This window comes from Macaca thibetana, chromosome 10 (genome assembly GCF_024542745.1).
Source record: "Macaca thibetana thibetana isolate TM-01 chromosome 10, ASM2454274v1, whole genome shotgun sequence".
In the NCBI taxonomy this organism is placed as follows: domain Eukaryota; kingdom Metazoa; phylum Chordata; class Mammalia; order Primates; family Cercopithecidae; genus Macaca; species Macaca thibetana.
The window spans coordinates 20,695,362-20,714,941 of NC_065587.1; the positions used below are offsets into that span (position 1 = coordinate 20,695,362).

The 19,580-nt window shown below is 42.5% G+C and overlaps 1 protein-coding gene across 1 annotated transcript in view; it reads left to right on the top strand.

The window, feature by feature from the left end:
• Positions 1-5,319: 5,319 nt before the first annotated feature.
• Positions 5,320-19,580, top strand: part of ASCC2 (activating signal cointegrator 1 complex subunit 2) — a 402,689-nt gene continuing 388,428 nt past the window's right edge. The window contains exon 1 of the mRNA XM_050806794.1: positions 5,320-5,323. The gene's annotated coding sequence lies outside the window, so the exon portion shown is untranslated. The remainder of the gene's footprint in view (positions 5,324-19,580) is intronic.

Consider the following 19,580-nt stretch of genomic DNA (forward strand, 5'->3'; position numbering starts at 1 on the left):
GGTTATACTGGAGGAGAGTAGGCCCTAAGTGCAATGACTGGTATCTATATGAGGAGAGAGGGATTTGGAGATACACAGACACATGAGGAAGAAACCTTTGTGAAGACAGAGGTAGAGACTGGAGTGATGGGCGTGTGTGCCAAGAATCACCAAGGATTGTCAGCGACCACTGGAAGCTAGGAGAGGCATGGAACAGATTCTCCCTCAGAGCCTCTAGAAGGAGCCAACCCAGCTGACACCTTGATTTCAGATTTCCAGCCTTCAGAACTGTAAATAATACATTTCTGGCCAGGCGCGGTGGCTCATGCCTATAATCCCAGCACTTTGGGAGGCCGAGGTGGGTGGATCACCTGAGGTCAGGAGTTCGAGATCAGCGTGGTCAACGTGGTGAAACCTTGTCTCTACTAAAAATACAAAAATTACCCGGGCATGGTAGCGGGCACCTGTAGTCCCAGCTACTCGAGAGGCTGAGGCAGGAGAATCGCTTGAACCCAGGAGGCAGAGGTTGCAGTAAGCCAAGATCATGCCACTGCACTCCAGCCTGGCCGACAGAGCCAGACTCCATCTCAAAAAAAAAAAAAAAAAAAAAAAAAAAAAAAAAAAAACCATTTCTGTTGTTTTTAAGCCACTCAGTTTGTGGTACTTTATGACAGCAGTCCTAGAGCACTAATATGTTGGACCACTACCCCCCTTGATCAATATAAAATATTATTCTTTGCAATCTTGTGGTTGTACCCTTAAAAATTTAAAGAAACCAGATAGAAACTACTGAAATTAATAAAATGATTTATAAAAATGGCTGGACACAAGATAAACACCCCCAAATCAAGGCATTCATCTTTACCAGTAAGCTATTGAGAACCGTAATTCCAATATCCTATTCACAGTAGCACCCAAAGCCACAAATCACATAGCAATAAACCTGTGTGGGATCTTGATAAAGAACACTTAACAATTTTACTTAGAAATTTTAAAAGAGATTTGAATAAGATAGGTGTTGTTACATGGGAAAATTCAATTTAGAAAATTTGTTTAGTCCCAAATTAGTTTGTTGATTCATTATGATTCCAATAAAAATCCCAGTGAGATTCACCGACTTTTTTTTAAAAGAAAATTCATGACTGGCATGGTGGCTGACACCTGTAATCCCAGCATTTTGGGAGGCCTAGGCAGGTGGATCACTTGAAGTCAGGAGTTTGAGACCAGCCTGGCTGACATGGTGAAACCTCGTCTCTACTAAAAATATAAAAATTAGCTAGGCGTGGTAGCAGTCGCCTGTAATTCCAGCTACTCAAGAGGCTGAGGCAGGAGAATCACTTGAACCCAGGAGGCAGAGGTTGCCATGAGCCGAGGTCATGCCATTGGACTAAAATTTTTTTGCATTTTTAGTAGAGACGGGTTTTGCCATGTTGGCCAGGCTGGTCTCGAACTCCTGGCTCAAGTGATCCAGCCCACCTCAGCCTCCCAAAGTGCTGAGATTACAGGCATGAGCCACGTGCCCAGGCCATCCTTGACTCTTCATCATCACTGATGAAGCTGTGTGTGGAAAGCAATGGTGATGGGAATTCAACCTTAGACTAATAAAAAAAAAAGAAAGAAAAAAGAAGAAGAAATTCATATTTCATGAATGAGAGAAAATAACAAAATCCTGAATAGGAAGGGTGAGATGGGGTTGGGAGAGGTCCATCCAACCAGTTATCAGAACATATTAACTCAAGAGTATAAAACAGAAAAACACCATAAACAGGCAGATACTAGTTGGCCTCTGTTTCCTCCTTCCAGAAGCAAGCTCAGAGTGAGGCGAGATGGCTAAGATAGGACCCAGAGAAGACAAAACAGAAAATGTTCAAAATCTGGGGCACTTAGGTGCTTACACAGACTAAAAAACTAAAGAGAATCTCCTTGTTCACCATTTGTCATTAGTAGCACAGAACATCATTTCTACCCAGAGAGATCCTGGCTTAAAACCCCATCAACCAAATTGCTTTTGGGGTGGAAAGGAAACCCCTCCACCTTATTTCTGCAATGACGTGAAAGGCTGTTCTCAGGGAGGAGTTAGAAAGGGGGAGAGGCAGGAAGGATAGCATGCTTGTGCATATCTACTGATCACACCAGCATTTCTTTGGCTAGTTCTGCCACTTGCTGCGTTCTCTGAGAGGCGGTTTTGTAATCACCAGGACAACTTTTTCTCAGGCCAGTCATTTGAATTTCCAGAACCAAATTAGGTTGGGGAAGCCCCCTGAATTTGCAGACTCAATATTCTCTGTTATATTAGAAGTTTGCTGAGCACCTGTGGTGTGCCAAGCTCTGTGCCAGCCCCCAAAGGTTCCTGAGGGTTCCCAATACACAGTTATTTGTGCCTTCAACAGGATGGATTCACACCGGCCTTGTACGAAGCTGGTACACAGACTTACTGAGGAAGGGTCCAGCCAAGCAGTCACGTGCCACTGAATGCAGCTTGGTTTTTTCTCACCTCATTACATGACAATGACCAGAATGTTTATAAATATAATCATTTTTATTGAATAGGAAGTAACTTAAAATGTGAATTATACATGAGGGCATTTTAGGAAGAACTTTTTTGCTGTGGTACAGTCACAGGGAGGCCAGATCCCAGATGCTGAAGTGTGCGGTGAAGCCAGGATGAGGACCAGGGAGATGACAGAATCACCAGTGCCCAAGTAAGAGGATATTGTGCAAGGAGCTGGCAAATGTGGCTCAATTTTACAGAGCAGTGGAGGGGGGAGACTGCATTAGGGGGCTGGCCTAGTTCAGTGGATGGTGACCTGGACACACATTACAATCAGCTGGGGAGCTTTAAAAAAAAAGATCTGTGCTCAGATCCCAGGCCAGCCCAGTTAAATCTGAATCTCTGGGGGAGACACTCAGGCATTCAGGTATCTGTGTGTTGTGGATGAATCTCTACAGGTGACTGTAATGTGAAAGCAGCTCTGAGAACAGAGCTCCGGCCATAAGCAAGGCTGCTACTTCTTGCTTAGTTATACCTGACCTGGTGCAAATAAAACCACAATCCCACACTTACGTGCATATACACACATACACGTGTGTAAAATTCTGGTCAACGTTGCAATTTTAAACAAATAAATCTTTAGCATATTTGCTATCAGGGATCATCCTTGACTCTTTTTACTTTTCTTTTTTTTTTTTTTTTTTTTTTTTGAGACAGAGTCTCGCTCTGCCGCCCAGGCTGGAGTGCAGTGGCGTGATCTTGGCTCACTGCAAGCTCCACCTCCCGGGTTCACGCCATTCTCCTGCCTCAGCCTCCCGAGTAGCTGGGACTACAGGCGCCCGCCACCTCGCCCGGCTAGTTTTTTTGTATTTTTTAGTAGAGACGGGGTTTCACTGTGTCAGCCAGGATGGTCTCGATTTCCTGACCTCGTGATCCGCCCGTCTCGGCCTCCCAAAGTGCTGGGATTACAGGCTTGAGCCACCGCGCCCGGCCTCTTTTTACTTTTCTAAGACAGAGCCTTGCTCTGTCGCCCAGGCTGGAGTGCAGTGGCTTGGTCTCGGCTCACTGCGACCTTCGCCTCCCGGGTTCAAGCGATTCTCCTGCCTCAGCTTCTGGAGTAGCTGGGATTGCCGGTGTGCACTAGCATGCCCAGATAAATTTTTTTAAAAATATATTTTTAGTAGAGACAGGTTTTACCATGTTGCCTAGGCTGATCTTGAACTCCTGACCTCAAGTGATCCACCCACCTCGGCCTCCCAAATTGATGGGATTACAGACCTGAGCCACCTGCCCAGTCCATCATTGATGAAGCTGTGTGTGGAAGGCAATGCTGATGGGAATTCAACCTTAGACTAATCTCTAGGTCTACATGCACAGTGCTTGACTTGATTTTCTTTTTTTTTTTTTTAACTCATTATTGGTTGCTTTTCAGATGTGTAGGAAAAAAGATTCTAGATATACAAACCAAATAAACTAGGGCTTCCTCATCTTACTGAGTTAGTGTCTGTGTCATTTCCTCGTTGTTGTCCATAATTGGTTTCCTTTGACTAAAGTAGTTGTACCTGAGACTATTCTCCCTTTGAAGATCTCTCAGCCAATCTCGCTGATGGGTGCATCAGAAGAAGATTGAGAGGGTTGTACTTGTACTTTTTTTTAAAGGGTTTGCCTACAGAGTGTGGTGTGAGATGTGGGGGGACCCACAAGGATTTTTCTAGAAGTTTCTATCCTCAGAGATTTGCTCTAACAGAGGGTAGGGTCACAGTTCTGAATTAGGTATCTTCTTGCTGATGCTGGTTAGTCTGATACATTTGGACTTCAGAGTCCTATCCTTATGCCACAAATGTGGGCTAGTCACCCACTTTTTCCTTGTGATATATCCCAAGGAAGAAAAGCATCATAAGATTTGGAGATGGGGCTTCCCTCTCTATGATAAAAAAAAAAACCTAGGTGCAGATCAGAATGAAGAAACTGAAAAGAGAAAATCCAACCCTTTTCAGATCCAACCCCACCCTGTCCCTGGGTGGCCCTTACTTAACCCATCATCCAGCACTCCCTCTAGGGAAAAGCCTGCCCAAAAACTTTGGTCCTAAGAAAAGCCTTACCCTAATAAAGAAACTGGGCAGCTGCTGTGAGCTGCAGCTGCTTTTATGGAAGGAGCTAGACCAGAAGCTAGACTAGGGCCAACAAGGCAGGCCTCTGTAACAATCTTCCAAGGAGGTAAGGCGGGGAGAAAAAGGATTCCTCATTTACATTGAGAGTAAACTTCCTGTCCGATTAAACAATGAGGCATTCAAAATCCGCCTGAGTAAAAGTCCCCTGATGCAATGAGAGGGTGAGCAATTTCATGTCAGGCTGTTGTTATGGGATTTATACATGTCCTAGCTAGGGCTTGAGGTGAAAGTCAGAGCCAAAAACAATAGCCCTAAACCCCACATGCACAGAAACCTCATTCCAGTGGAGTTTCCTTAAGAGAGCACAGCAGACTTTTCACAAACAAAGTGACTTCAAAGGTAGACTTGCATCACTGCCTCCTCCACTTGACACTTCCCTTCAGCCCAGACCTGGCCCCTCTGTTTCTTGGTTTAATTTATGAGGTTCTCACACACATTGCAAAGCAATTATCTGAGCTGCTGGCCAACAGGAAGGTAATTGTAACTGAGTACTTCCTTTGTCAAGCGCTGACGCTGGCCACCGCAATGGTGATGACGCTGGCCGCGGCAATGGTGATCGGAGGCGTGCCGGCAGCTCAGCACCCAGTTACAGGACACCTCCGTTTCTCTCCCACCCCCAACACAGTGCTCTCTGACTGAATTCCCCAGGGAGAGGGAGGCCAGTGGGTTGGAGGAATGGGGGAATTTTCTTACATCACTTGACGTGCTTGCTTTCACTCGCAAAATCCTGAGTCATGACTGAAGCCGTATTGCCTCAAGTCTCCGGCTGAAACCAGGGGTTATAGGTTTGGAAACCTGATTCCATCGGCTGTCTCTTGTCCAATCATCAGAGGAAATGTGTATTTCAGTTGACCCTCTTCAAGTTGAAGTGCCTTCGGATTGAGGGGATTACGTGAGAGAAGTGGCTCTGTAGTGGCTTAGTAAGCCAATGCCATGCGAGTGAACAATATTTGACATTCGGTGAGTTTACAGAAAGGGCAGTCTCTCTGTTTGTTTAAACCAAGATTAAGTGAAAGGAAAAGTTTTTCTTTCCCATCCCAAGACAAATGTGAAACACATGTTTTCCCTTTCGGCTTTTTAAGTACAAGGCTCAAACAGTTCTCCCCCACCCCCTCGGCCATGAGTTTTTAAGGATTGCAGAATGTTTCCTCTCTTTGGTGGCCAAAGCCAATATGAGCCTTTGTATTTCCAGACAGTGGAGCTGATGATGATAGCCTACTTGGTTCCAGGTAATCGTGTAGGGTGTTTCTGGGCCTACCATTTGATGGGTAGATAGGATGGTAAGATGTAGTACAAGGAATCCCAGGCCTGGGTTCAAGTCTCAGATAGGCCTTTGCCCATGTGACCTCACTAAGCTCAGATTCCTCATCTACAAAATGAGATTGGTTGAACCTTAAATATTTCAGGTAATTTCTGCCTTCAGAAAGGATGTTCATTCAGGTTGATTTTTCTGGTATGTGGGGGACATTCCTAGTTGAGGTACCCTTTGCATGGGCACAAGGCAGTGTGCAGGCCTGAGAGTTGGGAGACCTCAGTCAAAGGGCCTGCACTGCCACTGACTCACTGTGACCTTGAACATCTCACTTCCCCTCTTTGTGAATCCTTCTTATCTGAGAGAGGAGGTTTGATAGTCTTGCCCCTGACATAGCGGTTCAGATATGAGACGAGCCTGAATGAGACTGGGATGTCAGGTACTTTGAGTTCCTTGGAATGAAAGGGTCATTCATCTTGGAAGATAAATTGTTAAAAAATGCTAGCCCATAAATATTTTTGGATTATCTCAAGAATAAAGAAAATCAGTGTTGTTTACTCTTGGTTTTCTTTTTTTTTTCTTTTCTTTTCTTTTTTTTTTTGAGACAGAGTCTTGCTCTGTCACCCAGGCTGGAGTGCAGTGGTGCGATCTCAGCTCACTGCAACCTCTGCCTCCCGGGTTCAAGTGATTCTCTTGCCTCAGCCTCCTGAGTAGCTGGGACTACAGGCACATGCCACCACGCCCGGCTAATTTTTTTTGTATTTTTAGTAGAGATGCGGTTTCACTGTGTTAGCCAGGATGGTCTCGATCTCCTGACCTCATGATCCACCCACCTCGGCCTCCCAAAGTGCTGGGATTACAGGTGTGAGCCACCGCGCCCGGCCCACTCTTGGTTTTCTTTAAATTGCTACTGGTTCAGGGAATATAAGCACCCAATGACCAACATGGGCTATAAAAATCAGGACATATTCCACCCTGTACTGGCCAAAGCAATGTTCCTAGTAGATTGCTTTGATCATGTTGTTACTCTGCTCAGAAAACTTCAAGATGCTACTTGCCTCCAGGATACACTCCAAACTGACAGTCAGTTCCCCTTGTGACCTGGCTTCACCTGCATTATATATCACCTCTTCTACATGAAATCCTATAATTCACCAGCATTGCCACAATGATATCAGATCACCCCAGCAACATCTCCTCATAGGTGGGTGGCCATTCTCTGGGTGCTGTGATAGGGAGAAGCCTCTGATACTCAAAGCAATCTGGCCTTTTCCTAATCACCCCTCATTGTTAGATACTTCTTCCCTATATTGAATGAGAATCTGCTTCATCACAAATCCCAACCAGCCATAGGTCCCACTGAGCTACCCCAATTCAGTTTCATTCCTCTTCCTCAATGTTTAAAGACAGCTATCATGTCACCCTAGAGAAATCTCTTTTCCAGACTAAACAACTGTAATGTCTTTAACAGATTTTTCATTTACTTGGTTTTCAGACCCCTAAATGTTGTTGTTACCTTTCCCTAGACATGCTTCAGATGGTCAATGTCGCTTTTAAAAACGTGACCCTTTGGACTAAATGCAACGCTCTAAATGTGGACTGGTTGGTGGCACTAGTATCTCCTTTGTTTCTATAATAGGTTAGGTAAGAGACAGGACAATACTTCAGTGGCTTAAAGAATATAGAATCTTTTTTCTCTCAAGTAACCATCTTGAGAGTTGAGTGATGATAAGTGAGATGAGTGATCCAGGTGGGCAAGGTGCTGTATTCTCTGTAGTCATTCAGTGACCCAGGCTCCTTCTGACTGGGGATCTGCTATTTCATGTGGTGTTCTGGTATAAGCTGGGTTGCTACCAAGTCTCAGATGCATCCAGCAAGAAAAGGAAAGTGTGAAGGGGAGGGGGTGTTCACCCACCTCTTAAGGGCCCCAGCTGTCACTGAAGATCTTTTGTTAGCGTTCCACTCATGAAAACTCAGTCCCATGGTCATGTTCAACTGCAAGGGAAGCTGGAAAATATACCACAGCCAGGCAGCCCTGTGTCAGAAGCCCCATCGCTATGGAAGGACAGGAGAATGGACATTGGCAGCCATAGTGGGGGCCAGCCTATTGGTCTTTTAGTTCCAAAAACACATCAAGTTCCTTCCAGACTCAGGGCCTATGCACTCAATGTCCTTCTTGGAGTGTTTTGCCTTTCTGACTGTCCTTCCTCTTCGTATGGCCTCAGCTCAAACATCACTTCCTCAAAGAGGCCTAACCTGACCACTTCATGAAATGCAGGTCTCTTCTGACCCTTCCCCACTTTTATTTGTGCCCCTCCAGACCCCTGTCACAAGGTTTAATGATTTTATATGTTTACTTTTTCTGGTGTTTGTTTCTGTCCTCTGCTAAACTACAGGCTGTATGTGGGAGGGACTCTTTCTGTCTTGGTCCCCAGTGTGTATTCACCGCCCAACCTCGTACCTGACACATTTTAGGGGACAAAATAAGGACTTGTTGAATTAAAGAACATAGTGACACGATATGTTTACTAAATATAGCCTTCTTTTGCCAAGCGCATTACACTGTTAGGTCATATTGTGGTAAACTAAAAGGCCTCGGTCTCTTTTCACATCAACTGTGGTTAAGACATATTTCTCCATCTGCTTTTCGAGAAGTTGATTTTTTGACCCTAGACACAGTATTTTGCATTTATAACTATTGTATTTCAGCTGCTTTTTTTGGTCTATCATTCTAGCCCCAAAAGATCTTTTTTGATATACGAATGAATACATTTATTTATCTCGTCCAGTTTCATATTATCTGGAACTCTGATAATGTATCCTGTGTGCCTGCATGTTTCCTTATGTCACTGGCAAACAGGAATGAAGATGGAAAAATGAACTGGGCCAAACATGAAGCCCTGTTATAGTACGGAAACCATCCTCTATCCTGCCATTGATCCATCACCTCTGGGGATGAATGTTGACTTACACAGACCACAGCCCTACCAAGAATATCACAGAGCCTATGTCAGATGCCTTGCTGCAAGGAGTGGCATAATGGAACTCAACACAGTTGAGTTCTACTCTTACACAGAACAATAAAATTTTACATTAGAAAAAGACCAAATTCCAGCCAATCACAAGAATCCCTTGGACAACATCCTCTAGTTTACCAGTCTAGTAACCTTATAAAAAACAGGAAGTGACTAGTTCTTAGTGCACCCATGGTTGACTCTTAGCAATTATTGTTTTCACCTAAGTGTTTTCAAACCCTTAATTCAAAATTTGTTCTGAAACTTTTCCAGGATTTCCTTTCTGGAAATCCTGCCACACTGGTCCATTTTCTGTCACCAAACCCCCTTCAATCCTCATACCTCTGAGCAGTCTCTCCTCTGTTCCTCTTCGTAGGAGATGCTCTTCCTGCCTGGCTCTATGTATACAAACCTTGACCTCCCCTCAAGATCCAGTTCAAAAGTCACTCCCTCCTTGAAGCTTTCCGTCACCATGCCAGACCTCTCTCTCTGCTCTGAGGTATGCGTTAACCTGTTGGTATTTGTTAACCCTATTCCTCTTCTGGGCTTGTTGCTGCTGCATCAGATGGGCTGTCTGAACAGCTCAGGACTTTCTTTCATCGTACACAGCCAGTGCCTTGCACAGAACCCATTCCCAGGAAAGTATATACATTGAGTCGACCATTGACAATCAGTATCAACTTATGTTCAGGGCCTAGCCCCTCATTCTAACCTTGGCCAATGCTATGCTCAAGAGCTAGATGCTGTGGTCTTCTAGTGTGTTTGGAAATAACACAATTTGTTGTTGTTGTTGTTGTAAGTAAAAAATTATAAAGTCCCAAAGAAGCTGCAGAATTATTGGATTTTTTTTTACATGAAGGGAAACCAATCTGTTCGATATAACATTCTGGAAAATCAAAGTGGGTATGGGCATATGATTAATCTAAACCATAACATTTATACATCCTGAATGTTCGTGCAGCAAAGGAGACCAATCAAAATTCAGAGCTACAAGCAAAACATTTTTGGAAGTGTTTACTCACCTTTCAGATGCATATTTAGACTTACAAAAGGTTTCAAGTAGGGCTTCTTTAACTACTTGTGTAGATTTAAAACAATTTAGTTCCTATGTAACTTTGGAAGAATAAGTCAATATAATAACGTGAAGTCCACCTGCACTGAAGTTCCCTTGGTAGCATCAGTATCTGGCAGAGCTACCGATGCCACATCATACCATATTGAGAGGAAAAAATTAGCTCTATTAGATCATCGACTAATTCCTCCCAACTGCAAATAAAAACTTTGTACCCTGAAGGGGAGGGGACTCAGAAAGGAATGAGTCTCCCACTGCTGGAGTCCCCCACCTGCCACAGCACTCACAGAAGGAGCCCCCTCCTCTTCCCAGCCTCCCAAGCTGGCCATCTCCTTCAGAAAGTTTCAGAGAGAAACTTTCTTTTCTATCAAAAAATGCTGATGACTCTATTTGCAAAATGTCTCATTATAAAAACCTTCTCTGCTCCTTGCTTTCTGAGCTTTAATAAATCCTGGATTAGTAAGAAAACCACCCAGGCACTGACTCTCCACATTTCCCGACGAGCTGTCTGGAGTTGGCTTCTTCTTCATGAGTAACTGCCCCAAACTTTTGGAAAACTGCCCAATGCCAGGAACTTAGGACCACCAGATCAACTTCTCAGAGCAGGGAAAGAAAAATCATCATAATGTCAGTCCTGAAAGCTGGCACTGGCCTCTCCTCCCTTGTTTCTCTCTCTTTCCTTGCTGGCCTTTCTTGCTCATAGCAATTCATGCATGTTCCCCCCACTTTTTTGACTAAGAATAGAATCTGGGTTCCCAGCTATCACCTTAAATGTACAACATGTGGGTTTTCAGTCAGCTATTAGCTTTGCTCTTTCTCGTAACTCCTCCATGATAGGACATTCAGAGCTCAGGAGGAAGCCTCTTTTCTAGTTATTTCCATTCAGTGCTTCACTCTCTTTAAATGTGTCCATCCAGATTTCTAGGAAATTGCAGTGCTACAGCTGTTCTCTCAAAAGGGGCATATTAAAGTTTCCAATCTCAACACTTTTGCTGGCTTGCATTTCATGTGAGCTCAGGGCCACTTTCACAGTTTCCAAAGTGTCTTTCTAGCCTCCACCTTTCCTTCCCTCATTTCCTTCTGCTTTTCTTTCCCTCTTGGGTGAGCCTCCATGAGAAGAGTGCTTCAGCCTTACTGGAGCATGCTGTCACCCAACCCCTTAGTAGGGGTTAGGCTGAGAGGCATAAACAGGTGCCAATGGGGACTTCATAGTGCCATCGAAAGGCAAAGGTAGTATGACACCAGTAACTGCAAGAGATGACCGTGCTAGGGGTAGTGGTTGAAGTTGTAAGATGAAAGTAGTTGGGGGAATTGAATGTCCAGAAGACACTTTCAGAAGCCAGCTGATTTGTAAATGTGTCTTACCATCTGCAAGATGGTAAATGAAATGTACTTGAACTGCAGAGAAAATTTTGTGGTCTGGAGGCTGCTGCAGTAATCCAGGCAGCAGAAGATGGTGCCCTGAAATTACTTTAGGAGAGAAAGAGAGGGTTGAGGGGAAAGAAGGAATTCAGGTGATATATATAGTATTCCAAATGATTTCACTTGGTCCTCACTTGTAAAGAATGATTATCCCCATTTCACAGGTGAATCTCAGGAGGTGCTGAATTGCTCACCCAAGCCCACATGGCTAAGAAGAGGTCCTGAGAGGACTGGGGTATTAGAATAGCCAGCTAGTAGTCTCTTAGCACAAATTGGACCCCTAGTAGGACTTAGAGAGAGACGTAGGGCAAGTGAGTTTAATTGTGGGAGAAAAGGGCCAAGCTCAAGTCATGAGTGGTTTTCCAAGAGAGCAGCCTTGGGTAGGGTGTGGCCTCAGGGAGTCCTGGGAGATGGGAGGCATGGCGTGAGAGGGCAGGAACAGCAGGCAGCAGGGTGTCAGGACAGGAGCCCTGAAGACTTCTCTTTGGGTAGAGGGACACTGAAACCAAACGTTTACAGCTTAAGCTAACTGATCAGTATGTCTTGGCGAAAGACAGCTTTTGACTGCAATATAAGACACTGTAGCTGAGATGGGCAAGGAGTGAAGGAGGAAGACTCAGGGCAAGGAGGGAGCAAGGCCATGGTACAGTTGCCATGTACATGGTACAGGTGCACTCAAACCAGGTCCTCCATAAACTGTGAGATCTGGGGCATCCAACACAGGCTATGTACAATAGTCACTACACAACCACCCCCCACCCCCAGGAGATAATGATGAAACTTCAATGCGATGATATGCATTAGAAACCCTTTGGAAGTCCTCTGTGAGTGGTGAGCTCTGATATAACATATTAGCGTGAGTTGTAGTTACTACCTACTAAAGCCTTCTCTGGAGAAAGATTGTTAGTCTGCTCCTTGGTACTCACTGGTCCCCAAATCCTTCCTTGAAGGAGTCTCTTTGGAATCTGGATGAAGTGGTAACCTTCAGCAGCTAATAGGCTGTTGGTTGGAAGGGCTTCTTAGTTTCCTGTCCCAGTGCCTTGTCATTCCCCCAAGACTAGAAGCAAAGACTCAGACAGAAAGAATTAGAACTAGTTTTCAAAACACTGAAAACAGAAAGAGATTTGACCTTAGTTTTAGGGTTAATGAAAAAAACCTTTTTTTTCTTTTTCTTTTTCTTTTTTTTTTTTTTTTGAGGCAGGCTCTTGCTGTGTCACTCAGGCATGATCACAGCTCACTGAAGCGTCGACCTCCTGGACTCAAGTGATCATCCCACATCAGCCTCCCGAGTAGCTGTGACTACAGGCTAATTTTTGTATTTTTTGTAGAGAGAGAGTTTCACCATGTTGCCCAGGCTGGTCTTGAACTCCTGGGCTCAAGCAATCTGCCCTCTTTCGCCTCCCAAAGTGCTGGGATTACAGTCATGCATCACTGCACCAGCCCAAATTTCATTTTTAAAATTTCCAACAGCAGCTGCCTGCAATGGTTACAAGGGGACCTAAGACCAGTGACTGTAGGAAGTGGGGAAAAAGGTATTTTAAAGGAAAAAAGAAGGAGGTGGGGTGAGTTTAGGGGCTCAAGTTAGTGAGCTTTGGTTTCCAAAAGAAGCCAACTTTGACTTAGCAATTAAGATACACCTGATTTTCTGGTAGCACAACTCAAGTTAGAACATTGGATAAGAGGTTTGAAAGAACAATTCAGTTGCATGAAAACTTCAGAAGATACTTATTGTGGAAATTTATGTACATACGAAAGTAATTCCCAGAGAGGGTCCTTTGAAAAGGTTGTACCTTGGCCCTCCTCTTCACTTCCTCACCTGAAAATGGGTAAACAGCTCAGGGAAAGAGTGAGAATCAATGCAGCCATGTTTCTGATGATTCAGTGATTTTTTTTTTTCCAGAGATGGGGATTATTCTTTGACTTTCCCTTTTGAATATTGTTTTCTGTTTCTGCCTCTTTAATTAGAGACAGAAATTCAATTAATAAGGAGGAAAAAAAGAGAGTCTTTTCAAGCCAATTTCCTTGTGCTCCCAAGAGTTTTTGAGGTTAGGTCAGCACATATCTATGCTGTTTACCTCTTTGGCTGTTGACAGGATGGCATGTGACTTGGCCAAGAGCTGTAGCTGGCCATAGCAATGACCACTACTGTCTTGGCTTCAGAGATGCTTACTGTCTTGTCATATAACAACAGTTTTGTTTACCAGATAAATTTTTTTATAAAATATATATATTATTATATTTTTGCAACACCTATCAAAGAAAGAGAAAGCAGCCATGCCAAGGTACAATGAGAGGTCACTGTGCTGTATCAAGCACTTTGGGTTTCCTGTTGACTAGCCTACATTTCTCTTTGCATTAAGACTCACAGCCACTCCCCCACACCGCCCCCACTGCCCCTGCTACCTTGCCCCTAAGAAAACTGAACATTATAAAGTGAAAGTAAATGAAATGCTTTGAGGGAAAAAGTCACGGTATGTCTCTAGGCTGAAACACTTTTTTCAAGTTGCTTAAAAGAAATTATATTTGGCCCATTTTCAGGGCAGCTCTTTGGCTTGGGGAAATAAGGCATCTGCTAAATCAGCAGCCCCTACCCGACTCCATTCCACCAATCATAAGCGCTTCCAAACTTAGCTGGGCCAGTACTTAACACAGTAGACTAAGAAAATGATCTGAATGTTCAATCAAATCAGTATCTTCTATGGGAGAATATTCACAAAGTATAGTTAATTGAAAAAAACAGAAACACACACACACAAAAGAAATATACTAAAGTAGGGAGTGGGACTACGGGTAATTTTTTTCTTCTTTGTGCTTTTCTTATTTTGCCACACTTTTTACCATAAGCAGGTATTATACTCATAGCAAAGCATGGTGGTTAAAAGCACAGACTTTGGAGTCAGACTGCCTGGTTCAAATCCTGGCTTTACCACTTCCTGTAGTGACATTAAGCAAATTACTTAATTTCTCTGTGCCTCAGTTTCCATATCTGTAAAATGGGGATAAGGATTGTACTTATCTCAAAGAGTTGTTATGGGAATTAAAGAGTTAATATGTATGACGTGCTTAGAACACATCTAGCCTACAGTAAACCCTAAGTGTTAAATGAAGAAAACATTAATTTTTAATTTAGTCAAATTATGGTTAATTTTCTCTAGAATGCTACTTGCCATTCTATGACATTCACATTTTATTATATGTGTTGCTGAATAGAGGGCACATACATCCCAGAGCCAATGTTTGTCCTCAACTAACATAGTTAGGGTGGATGCTTGACATTTGGTGGGTGGCGAAAATTCTTACTTCCCAGGCCATGACAAAAAGCAGGGATTTCCCATGGATATACTATGAACCCCCACCCCCAACCCCTCATTTGGTAATAGATGAATTATGGCAAGCCTTATTGTCTACTAAACCACAGGTTATACTATCATAATTTGATTAATGACGTTCACAGAACTGAAAGGATCCTTGACCTTTGGTAAATTATGCCCCACTTGCCCAGGAGTTGAAATGCCTTGGGTAAACCTGTGTTCAGTGATACGTGCTCCACTTCCTCACGTAGGCCTGGGAGGTGGAGAGGGAAATGGAAACCAGCTTTGTGGCAGACAGTTAAATAATTGTGAAATTGTTAATGACTGATAGGAAAAGATGGAGGAGGTAATGATGAGGCAGAATTAGTTCTGAAAGATCTTTTCCCATCAGTAAGAGGGTCTTCACACAGAAGCAAACCCACAGCTTTAAAAAACTCTAATGTTGTGGAAAGAGAGAAAATACACTTTATGTTGTCTTGCAGACTAAAAACCGGAATGATTGAGCTATTTTTTCATTTTGTAATAGAAAATGTTATGTTGGTGAGGTATAGCCCAAAAGTTGACAGAAATAAGTAAACTGGAGAAAAAAAAAAAAAAAAAAAAGGACAGAAGGAGGGAAGGAGGAGGGATCTCCTACCCAGAGGAGAGAAGACAAGATGGCACTGAAAATCATATAAAATCACCACTGATGATGTTTCCTTTCAGCCAATGGAAAAATATTCTACAAAAAGGAAACTCCAAATCTCTTGTTTACCCAGCTGTCTGTACAAAGTGAATTATTCATGATTAAATGTGAATAATAAACCTATGCAAATATTTGTTGTATTCTTAATTTTGAGGAGGTTGGGGGAGCAGCAGGAAGTCACCTTAAAGTGATTTAGTTAACTATCACCTTTAAAATTAAATCAAGAAAGAAAAATACTTTTGATTGTTATTTATATATGCCTCCCCCCCAAGAAAAACGCACAAGGTTGTTTTTTTCTTAGGAGGCTTATGTCCTATTGGAAATGACAATTTAAAGCTCTTCTCTTAGTATTATGACCTTTATATAATTTCCTTAGAAACTAATAGTGAAAGCTTTTTTTTAAAAATTTGACTGGCTTTAGAGGGCTGAAAAGCTTACAGCAGAGGTTCTTCTATAAAGGGAAACCTTAACTGACAAGTTTCCAGGTACCTGCTGCTTACTGTAAACTCTTACCTATACATTTCAGTTATAGGTTTTTGATAAAGGGAATATTACAATAATACTGATACCTGGCAGTTTTTAGCTGTTTATCTTTTTGGTGACAGAATTGGTTTAACAGTTTCCACCAGAACTGTTAGACTAATGACTTTTAGCTAGAACTATGTTAGAGTTTATTTAGCTTATCCTTTTTAAGAAGCACTTGAAATCTAAGCAATAGCAAGATATTGAAAGATGGTTTATCATCTTGCAAACTCTGTGACTTTTTTGCCTCTCTACACATTGTATAATCACCATAATCTCTTAAACAGTTCATAGCATGCAAATGATTGCTTTATACACTATAATCATAAATGAGTTTCATTAATAAAAACAACTTCCCTGTGAGCCTCATTTTGAAGGCTGAGTTGTTTCTGACTAAAGCCCAAGTTTCAGTGAAGCATAGACGAGGTTCTGATGAAGCTCGCTTTTGCTGGACAGTAACCCAAATGCCTGGAGGAGGGGCCAGAGAACTGGTCCAGACTCTCATGGTTCCTGGGGTCAGGATCTCTCTAGAACCACCGATGATGCATGGGCTGGTCCCTCAAGGGAACCCTCCATTCCTCCTTGAAACTATCCCAGAGCCCAGGCAGAGGGATCGCAGGTACTGTGCCAGATTTAGAGCAGACTGTCATAACCCACTGCTTCTACCTCCTGGTTGTTAAAAACCCTAGGTGGAAAGACAGGTTCACCATCCACATTTTGCAACTAAAGAAATAGAGGAATAGAGAACTAAGAGACTTGTCCAGAAATAAAGGGAGAACCAAGATTAAGATTACAATCAGACTTTGACTCTAATGAATATTCCATGTTACCCTGCCCTGCACCACTGTCCCCTATCTACCTAGAAACCAATGAATTGGTGGTTTGCCAGTTGCCAGCACAATCCCTAGCACCACACTTAACCCACTGTTATCTTTTTCTTCTGCTATTATCATTTCTGTAGATTTGCACGTGTGAAAATGGACCATACGGTGGAATAAGAGAGCAGAAAGTCATCTAATCTACTCCCCAGGCTTTAAGCAGCACTGTGTCAAAACCAACCTAGATTTCCAGAATAGATCATTCTACCACCTCCTCTGAAATTTGAATGCCATCGAATGCAACCTAAGTCTATTTTCTTTTATTCTATGTTGACTGAAGACAACTATTTTCTTATTTAAAAAAACCAAAACATTAAAATTGCATTTTAAGGTTAATTGGCCATGTTAATAAGTGGCAAACTTAGGCCTCAAATAGAAGAAAATAAGTAACTTGAAATGTTTGGAAAAAGATGATCTATATTTAATAAAACTCCATCAGTGAGTGAAAAGTGGTTTATTAGCATTTTCACTGTCCTGTTTCTCATAGTCTACAGTTATATTAGCAAACTTGCATTTCACTTTATGGAAACTTGTCTCCATTATGATTTAGTTCAATGGTTTCCTTCTCATACTATTTCAGCTAGGGAGTCATTTCATTATGCTGGGAAGTTTCTGAACATGTAATGTAATTAATTCCTTTAATAGGCTCCTCTTTATGGAAGACCCATTAGTAGACATCGCTGTGAATTAACATCTTAGTCCAGGAGAAAAGCTCTTTGGAGGCAACAGTGAAACAGATAAATCTTTGTTGAGAGATGTGACCAGAGGATTTAACCGCATTCCTTGTGGTTTCAGAATGACATGCGTATTCTGGGACCCACAGATAGGCAGAGATACTTGTCATTCTCAGTAATGACCTGACCACACCGATTCTTTAACATACGGAGATAGTTCTAAATGTTATAATTTCTTAGAAGAAAACATCATGGGGGTGTGCACATTGAAGGCAGGGGAATGAAGTGAAATTCTGCCCACTGGCTCATGCCTATGAAGTAAGGCTACTGGCCTTCTTTTAACTGACAAGTTAAAAGTATACTTGAAGGCTTCTGGATAACTTCTTTCTATATCAACCTACTAAGGATTGGTCTTCCCTCTGAATCTTGATGAATAGCAATGAAGTCTTTCTGTGGCGGTCTGAATATTTTCTTATATTATTTTTACATATGGTCACTGGAGCAGATCGCTCTGGGTTCAAAATTCTGACTTTGCTATGTACTAACTGTGTGACCTTCAGCAAGTGATTTAACTTTTCTGTATCTTAGATATCTTATCCAAAATTGAGATAAAAGCAGTACCTGCTTCAGTTGCTGAAGAGGATTAAATGAATGAGCACATGTAGGTGCTTAGTGGAGTGTCTGGCCTGAAGTAAGTGCCATTGATGTTGACTAGTATTGCGTTTAACTCTGCTGACTGGAGGTCCCACCACGGGCATGCAGGCCTGTAACATGAAAGCTGAAAAACTCTGACAAAGCAGAGGAGTGGGTGCCTGGGCCTGGGGAGGGTGGTCTGGCTGCAAAGGGACACAAGGGAACTTCTGGGGTGACAAAAATCTTGATCACTGCGGTGGTTACCCCAGTGTAAGCTAAAAAGCATTCAAACAATTCTTTCCCTGATTATCCCATTTAATATACTAGTCCAGGCTCTAATCGCCTTACATCTGTATTAATGCAGTAGTCTCCTGGTTGATTTTTCTGTCCCTGAGCTATTTCTTCTTTAATTCCTCCTTGACGTGCCCTGCTCACTCCCATTTCTGGGCTACTTCAACAATCATACCTAGAACAGTATATGAGCCATTTGTTTAAAAGGGAGGGAAAGAAATAAATGTGCATAAGCAAGTGTGTTTGCTTGTTTATGCCTAAAATAGCTCTGGAAAGACATATGAGAAAGTGGTTATGTTAGCTCCCTATGGGGAAGGGAACTGGATGGCTGAGGGACTTGGGTGGCAGGGAGGTTTTTCTTTATATTTCCTTTTGTTCTTTTTGAATTTTAAATCATGTGAATGTATTACCTAATCAAAGATAAATAAATAAAATGTAGGAAATAATAAAACCCTACCGAGTTAATTTATTCATTCAACGAATACTTTATTTTTTTTTTAATTTTTTTATTTTTTAGAGATAGAGTCTTGCTGTGTTACCCAGGCTGGTCTCAGACTCTTGGGCTCAAGCGATCCTCCTGCCTCAGCCTCCTGAGTAGCTGGGACAACAGACACACACCACCGCACCCAGCTCATTCAACAAATATTTACTGGTTATCTGTCACTTGTCAGGCACATAGCAGGGTTAGGGTGTCCACAGCCATGATTGTGTTTCATTGGCAGATCCTTCATAAACTGCACGTCACCAGCCCTGTCTGCTTGTTTAGCTTAAAACTTGCTTTTAGAAGATAGAAAGTCCACTGGTTAATCACAGTGGCCATGGCTGGCATCTGATTTAGGAAAAAACAAGGTCACGGTCAACTATGCTACAAAGGACCTCCCTCCACATACTGAAAAGACTTAAAAAGCTGTAGAAGTGGCAAGGGTATCAGATAATACCTCATAACTAATGTTTATCGAACATTAACTTTCTATGTGCCAGATATTCTTCTAAGTGCTTTCCCTGTATTAACTCATTGAGCTCTCACAATAGCTCTGTGAGAAAGATAATACTATTGCCCCCATTTCACAGATAAGGAAGTTGATGTACACAGATAGCAAGTAAAACATTAAAATTGTAGAGTCACACAGCTAGTAAGCAGGATGACCAGAGTTTGAACCCAGATAATGTCTAACTCTAGAACCC